The sequence below is a fragment of the Larus michahellis genome, chromosome 7, assembly GCF_964199755.1.
Source record: "Larus michahellis chromosome 7, bLarMic1.1, whole genome shotgun sequence".
NCBI classification, from domain to species: Eukaryota; Metazoa; Chordata; class Aves; order Charadriiformes; family Laridae; genus Larus; species Larus michahellis.
In genome coordinates, this window is record NC_133902.1 from 37,024,029 (window position 1) to 37,030,540 (window position 6,512).

Consider the following 6,512-nt stretch of genomic DNA (forward strand, 5'->3'; position numbering starts at 1 on the left):
ACCTCCTGATTCGAAAATGTGACAGATCCAGAAGTCACGTCTTTTTCAGGCAGAGAAGTAACTGGCCAGACATAAACTGTAACTTAAGGGAAGGGATTTCTCAAGCTATTTCCTGGTGGTTCATAGAATCATAAAGTGGTTCGGGTTGGAAGGCATCTTAAACATCACCTAGTTCCACCCCCTGCCCTGGGCAGGGACACCTCCCACCAGACCAGGTTGCTCAAAGCCCCATCCAGCCTGGCCTTGAACCCCTCCAGGGATGGGGCAGCCACAGCTTCCCTGGGCAACCTGTTCCGGTGCCTCACCACCCTCATAGTGAAAAATTTCTTCCTAATATCTAATCTAAATCTCCCCTCTTTCAGTTTAAAACCGTTACCCCTCGTCCTATCTTTCCACTCACTGAAAGAGAGTCCCTCCCCATCTCTCCTGTAGCCCCTTAGGGGCTTGAAGGCTTCCATAAGGTCTCTCTGGCACCTTCTTTTCTCCTTACAGTCTTATTTCTCTGCTCACTGTCTGGGAATGAACTGATGTTTTTGTGGACTTGGATTATCTCTTTCCTGAGTGGTAATAACTAACGGAGGGGGGACTATATGAGGTCAGTTTGGTTTTGTGCTGCTGCTTATTTATGAGCACCTGGTGTTCTGTTTTATTGCCATGTCCTTCAGTCCTTCTGCAGCTCTTTGTACACATCTCTTGTTTCTGCTGCTTTAAGCAATTTTTTTTCTTTATCCTCAGAAAATTGCTCCTGTATCATTTTTCCAGATCCTGTAGGTTCTGAGAACAACCCATGTCACAGCCCAAACTGCTGTGGGATTCCACTGGGATTCCCTGCACTGTGAAAAATAACCATTTATTCCTACCTGTCCATTCCTATTTTCTAGTAGTTTTGAATTAACTTGAGAACCTTTCTTCTAATCCCAGGAGAGATTAATTTCCTAGGAGCCCCTGGTGAGGGAGCTTTTGAGAAACCAGAGTACACGATATCAACTAAATTGCTCCTATTTACATATGCATTGATGCCCACAAAGAATTCCTCGGGAGGCATGATTCCAGCTACCAAAAGCATGTTTTTTCATCCCAGTTTTCTAATTATCTATAATGCTATTACGTAGCCTTTACTGCTTTGCTCAGTGTTAAACTCAGTGATAAGTAGCTCAATGAATTCCCCTTTGGATACTTTTTTTTTTGGTTGTTGCTTGTTGGTTTTTTTAATTATTATTTTATTTTTATTTTTTTAACTGACCACTTATGTTTTTTTCAGAGTACTGCAGTCCTGGAGTTGATGTCGTCTTCTTCCTGGGTTATCCCTCATCTGCACCAGTATGTGGTAGTGATGAGAGAAGGTAACAACTGGATGTGAAACTATACTTTCTACAACAGTGAGGGAGAATATTTGGTGTCCCGTGAAAACCTATGGTATCACCTCTGGTTTATGCGGATGATGCAAAGCAAGTGCTTGGGACACTTCATAGACTTTCTCTCATTTTGGAATGAGGTGCTGAGGATTAACATCATGCCTTACAGCTGCTCAGTGTGTCTGATGCTGCCAAATAATTGTTGATTTCTAGGGCTACCGACTGGTTTGCTAGAATGGGTAAAGAAAGACTTACAGCCTTAGTCCTTCTGCTTTCCAGAAAATCAATCAAACTAATTCCACCAAAGTCAAACCTGTCCTTGCATGCAGAGGTGGCCTCAGGAGCTCGTCTGCTGCAGAAAGTTGTTGCCTCAGGATCCTTCTGGGTCCTCTAACCCAGGTGTCTGTTCCTTTCATATCAGTGATGGATTTACATGAGTGCACTCTGTGGCCTTGCTTTGCAAAGAAAATAATGGTTCTGTTTAAAAGGTGATCCCCTCCTGCCCAAAATGCAGTGTAGGAATACTGTTAAGGTTGACAAGCTAGCTCACTTTCAGAGGAGCTGAGTTCTTGAGTCTGCAAAGAGCAGGCTAGCAGGCATTTTCCTTCTAAATATTTTCAGTGTTTCTTTGAAGCTGCATGTTTTTGGGGTTTTCCACCCCCTCCTCATCCCCATTGTCGCGTTGTTTCCCCCCCGCCCCCCATGGAGGACGTCTTATGGTTTCAGGAGAGATCCCACCAAGGGCTAGCCCAGCATGGAATTTCTGCAATCCTGAACCGCTGTGTTAGTGTTCTCAGGGCTGGATTCAATTGACAAGAGGCTCTGCAGCCAACCCCCTTGGACTGCACATGTATTTATTTAAATGTCAGTGGCCCACACAAGCTGAATATCTATTAGCTAGAGCATGCATAAAATCCAAAGCACAGCTCCAGTTCATATTTATTGTTCAAAGTACAGATCCCTTTATTGTTGTCATTTCAGTACCCTTGTATTTATGGTATTATTCAGTCAGCTCTGAGCAGTTAACTAGGACTTTGCAGTGTTTCTTTACTGCGAGGGTATAATATCTGTCTATAATAAATACATAGGTAAGGGATTTAAGAAACAAAACAAAACAGCAACAAGATATCACATGTGAAAACTTTACTAAGCAAATAAAATATTCCCTGCCAGAGCTGCAGAAAAAACCCCAGCAAGCTGGTATCATCTGAAGCCAGTTAATGAGCAGTAGATTTGTACTTCCACTCTATTTTTTTTTTTTGACTTTGTCTTTTGTCATTCGGCAGCATTTCTGTACCCCACTCTCTTTAACACTGTCGTGCAGGCTGGAAATAAATTAATAAGGCTTTTTTTTGGTAAGGGCTGCGGGGAGATGAGGACTTTGAGGCATCTGGGCTGGGTGTAAATGCTGCTCTTCTGGTTTTGGGATTTTCTGTGCATGCATGATATTAGAAACGCCACTACCTGCAGAGCTGTGTTACTAAACCTGCTCAGCAGTGACAGGACAGAATTGTTTTTGCCAGCAAAACTTGTAGTGGTCCTGGGAACAAGGGAGCAGCTGTGGCAAATGGGTACGGTTTTGGCGTAATCATCCCCCCAAAATGTGCAGAGTTAAAACAACCCTAGAGAAATGAGGATGCTCTGTCTCTTCCGAAGGCAGGAGGGAAGCAGACAGAAAACATCTTTTGCAGTATATAGTCTAGAAACCTGCCCTATTTCAACTCTAATATTTGGCTTGGTGAGGAAACATCCAGGAAAAAAAGATGCTTTCTGCTAAAAGTAAAGCTATTTCAAGCTGACTTTAAACTTCACTGGTAACATTCACCTGTGATCTTTCTCAGTTTGGAGTGATGATAATGCTTGCATTTGATTTAAGAGAATAACAGTTCAATAAAAGGGGAAAAAATATATATCTATATAAAAATTATGTATATTTGGCTGGTGGTGTTCTGCTGACACGAATGTGAGTTACTCCAAGCGCGATTTCAGGCTCAAGTCCAGGAAAGCGAAAATGCTTCTTTAAAATCAACTGTAGGGCTGCTATTCCGTAACAGGGGGCTGTCCTGCTCATCATTAAAACGTACAGAAGATGGGATGAATCAGGAGTTAAGGATCATTTTTCCTTGAGGTTGTTGGTTTGAATCCTGTCCGGGCTGGTAGCAACAGAAAGCTGGAAACCTCCAGCGGTTATTCAGTAACTGACATGAAATAAGTTGGTGGTCTTGTTCCAGTTCCTGGCGGTCAGGTGTGTGCATCACAGAAACCACCACTTCGCTTGGCATCCCCGCTGAAAGCCGGAGCAGACAGACCAGCGATTGAATCAACAGAGAAGGGCACTGAACAGCCCTACAATTTTAGGATTAAGCCTTCAAGGCTGCTGTTGAGAAGGGCTGGCGAGAGAGTCGGAGGGAGCCTGCTCTGCCCTGTGAGGGGGTGCTGCTCGTGCGAAAGGAAATCCAAACCCAAAGCCTGTCAGCTCTGCATCTCCCATGAGCGCCACACTCGCCTGCCTGAAAAATGAATTTTGATGGGCAAGTTAGCCGCCTTGCAAAAACACATCTGGTAGAAGAGCTGCCAGTACATATTCTGATGAAGGTGTGTGGCTGTACCTTTTGTGCTGTATAGTTGCACTATAGGCTAAGGATGCCCATGCTTTTAAACTGGTTTCCATGTCTGACCGTATGATTTCTGTATCAGGAGAAGCCTCAGGCTAGATATTTTAGACTGTGACTTCGAAGGCAGTTTTGTAGACAGCCAGGCCCTTAGTGAACAGAGCTGCCAGTAACCGAGGCACCCAAAACTGATGGATGATCCTGGTAATTCAGCTTTGAAATACGTAAGAGATCTTCAGAGAACTTCTTTCACAATGGCACAGGAGTCCCCCTTCCAAAATCTCAGTCTTGTGGCAAGATCTATATGGCCATGCACAGGAGAAACGGGCCTGCAATGATACAGGAACATCTGAAGTACATTCATGTACGTATGTAGGATACAGGTCCTTCCTCTGGGTTGATAATTGCAGTTCCTTTAGCCTTGCAACCTTGAAGATTCTTCTTTTGCTTTTTTTTTTTTCATGTTAAAGCTATCCATTTACATTTTATTTTTGGCTGACTGTACAGCACCAGCATCTAGGCCAAAACTCAACAGTAAATCTGTGACAGTCTCTATCAGAAAAAGAGGATAATGATTATGCTCAGGAGTTTTATCAGCCACAGCTGTTACCCTGTTTGCTGGAGAAACTGTTCTTTGAAATATATGACCAAAATAAACAGTCTAGCATCTGTAGCATTGTGGATAATTTAACAAATAGTCTCCCCTGAAACAGTTGTCTGGATTTACCAAAGCAAGGTGAGGAAAAGTACTCTTGTACCTTGGTGCTGGAGATGAGCGGTTAGGGTTTGCGGGGTTCAGAATAAAGTATGAAGCTAAGCAATGTGCCTCTCCCACTCTTCAGCCAGTCCTTCACTGCCGTACTCTAGTTCTTCCATGCCTACTTGCCTTATCCAAAATACGAGTTAGTTCACAAGTGTTGGGTTTGCAGTCAGGCAAATTACTGCGTGTCCTTTGTTCACTTGACCAGATGAGCAGGAAAAAAATAAAACAAAATCTAACACTTTCTCTCTTCTCCTTGCTTATACAGAAGCACAGACCAATTTTGGTCTGCTATGCTTCCTACCGTGGGATCACAGCATCTTGCATCTTACTTTCTATGTATGAGCCAGAAAGTGTCCTGCCCCTCGTTCCAGTACAAGACAGAGGCCCTATTTATCATACTCACATTTCTTAGCCAGTCCAGTAGCTTTCCAAAGGTTATCCATGCTAGCCTGCTAATGCGTGATGTTTGAAAAGGTCCCATCAGTGTTTGTAACCAAGTCTTTACTATCCAATGGGCCACCTGCTAACATGGTAGGAATCTCCTGACAAGGATGAATTAAGATCTGTGTGTCTTGTCTCCGCAGATGCCAGAGTATCGCAGTGTGAACAACCTCAACCGATTCTACTAGAAGAATACAGACATGTCCCATTGCAACATCATCTCTAGAGGCACCTATTGCAAACTCTCCCTTTTCCAAAAAGGAAAATATATGGCACTTATTATGCAGTGTAGTATTATTGATCTGTATCTCAATTACTTACATTCCATTTCTGGGTTGGTCTCCATTGCCTTGCAGCTTTTTGAAACAACTCTTCAGTTTTAGTTTCCACTCTGTCCCATTCAGTCCTTTCCTTGAATCTAGTCCATGACACCACGGGGTTTCTGCTATCTGCTGTTTTTCAGAATGTGAAGTCTGCCTTTTTTCCTCCTTTTTTTTTTTGTGGAAGAAAGCTAGAGGGGCCTCCTGTTCTTTTACAGCCCTGATCTCACCTAGTGGTTGTGGAAGAGAGAAGTAACTCTCCTTTGTGCCTGTGTTTGATAGACACATACACAGATATTTCCAGGGCTGCAGAGGTTTTGACTCTTCTGACCTCTCATCATAATGCATTCTAAATATTATTTTTAACATTAACAGCTGAATACTTACATCTTAGCTTTCTATTAAACAACATATCTGCAAATGCGAGTGCTAGATTCAAAAGTCCCACCCAATTATTTAATAGTGCCAAACAGAGTCTGAGTATAACTCTTCAGACTTTCGAGACATTCCTTTCATGATTTTGATACCATTTTCCCCAAGCCCATTTCACTGTTGCTATTCTGGACGCTTGTACTTCTGTTGGCATGTCTTGATCTGCTGTGATGCTTTTTAAGTCAGAAACAGTGCTCGTAACTAACACAAGTTTTAAGATACAACGGGTAAGGAACAAGCATTAGGGAAAAAAAAAACCTTAAAGAGGGAGAGATAAGGATCTAAGCATTTCCCTCTTTAGATGCCTCTGTGTATCTATGTAAAGAGCTAAACCAGTGCTGCAGGAATGATCTGCAGGTGACATGTTTCAGCACAAAACCTATATATCCACAGACAGCCTCCCAGTGTGAGCTCCAGACTTTAACTTTCAGAAATTTTCTGGATTGTTTATGTGAATGCATTCAGGTATATTCAGCAATAACGGACCTTGCTATATTTTATTTTAATGCTCCTTACTATATTTTATTCTAATGTTCTACTCTGTTTTCTGATTGCACGCATTTGAAGCTTCTGTTCTGGATTCCTCAGT

At 42.6% G+C, this 6,512-nt stretch overlaps 1 long non-coding RNA gene across 2 annotated transcripts in view; it reads left to right on the top strand.

Annotated features, from left to right (window-relative positions):
- Window positions 1-5,878, top strand: part of LOC141746311 (uncharacterized) — a 28,014-nt gene extending 22,136 nt beyond the window's left edge. The window contains exons 3-4 of one of the 2 annotated variants that reach the window (XR_012588300.1): window positions 1,262-1,343; window positions 5,315-5,878. This is a non-coding gene — a long non-coding RNA (uncharacterized LOC141746311). Of the gene's footprint in view, window positions 1-1,261; window positions 4,555-5,314 lie in introns of those variants that run through there. The other variant, XR_012588299.1, reaches the window with a different exon arrangement.
- The last annotated feature ends 634 nt before the right edge of the window (window positions 5,879-6,512 follow it).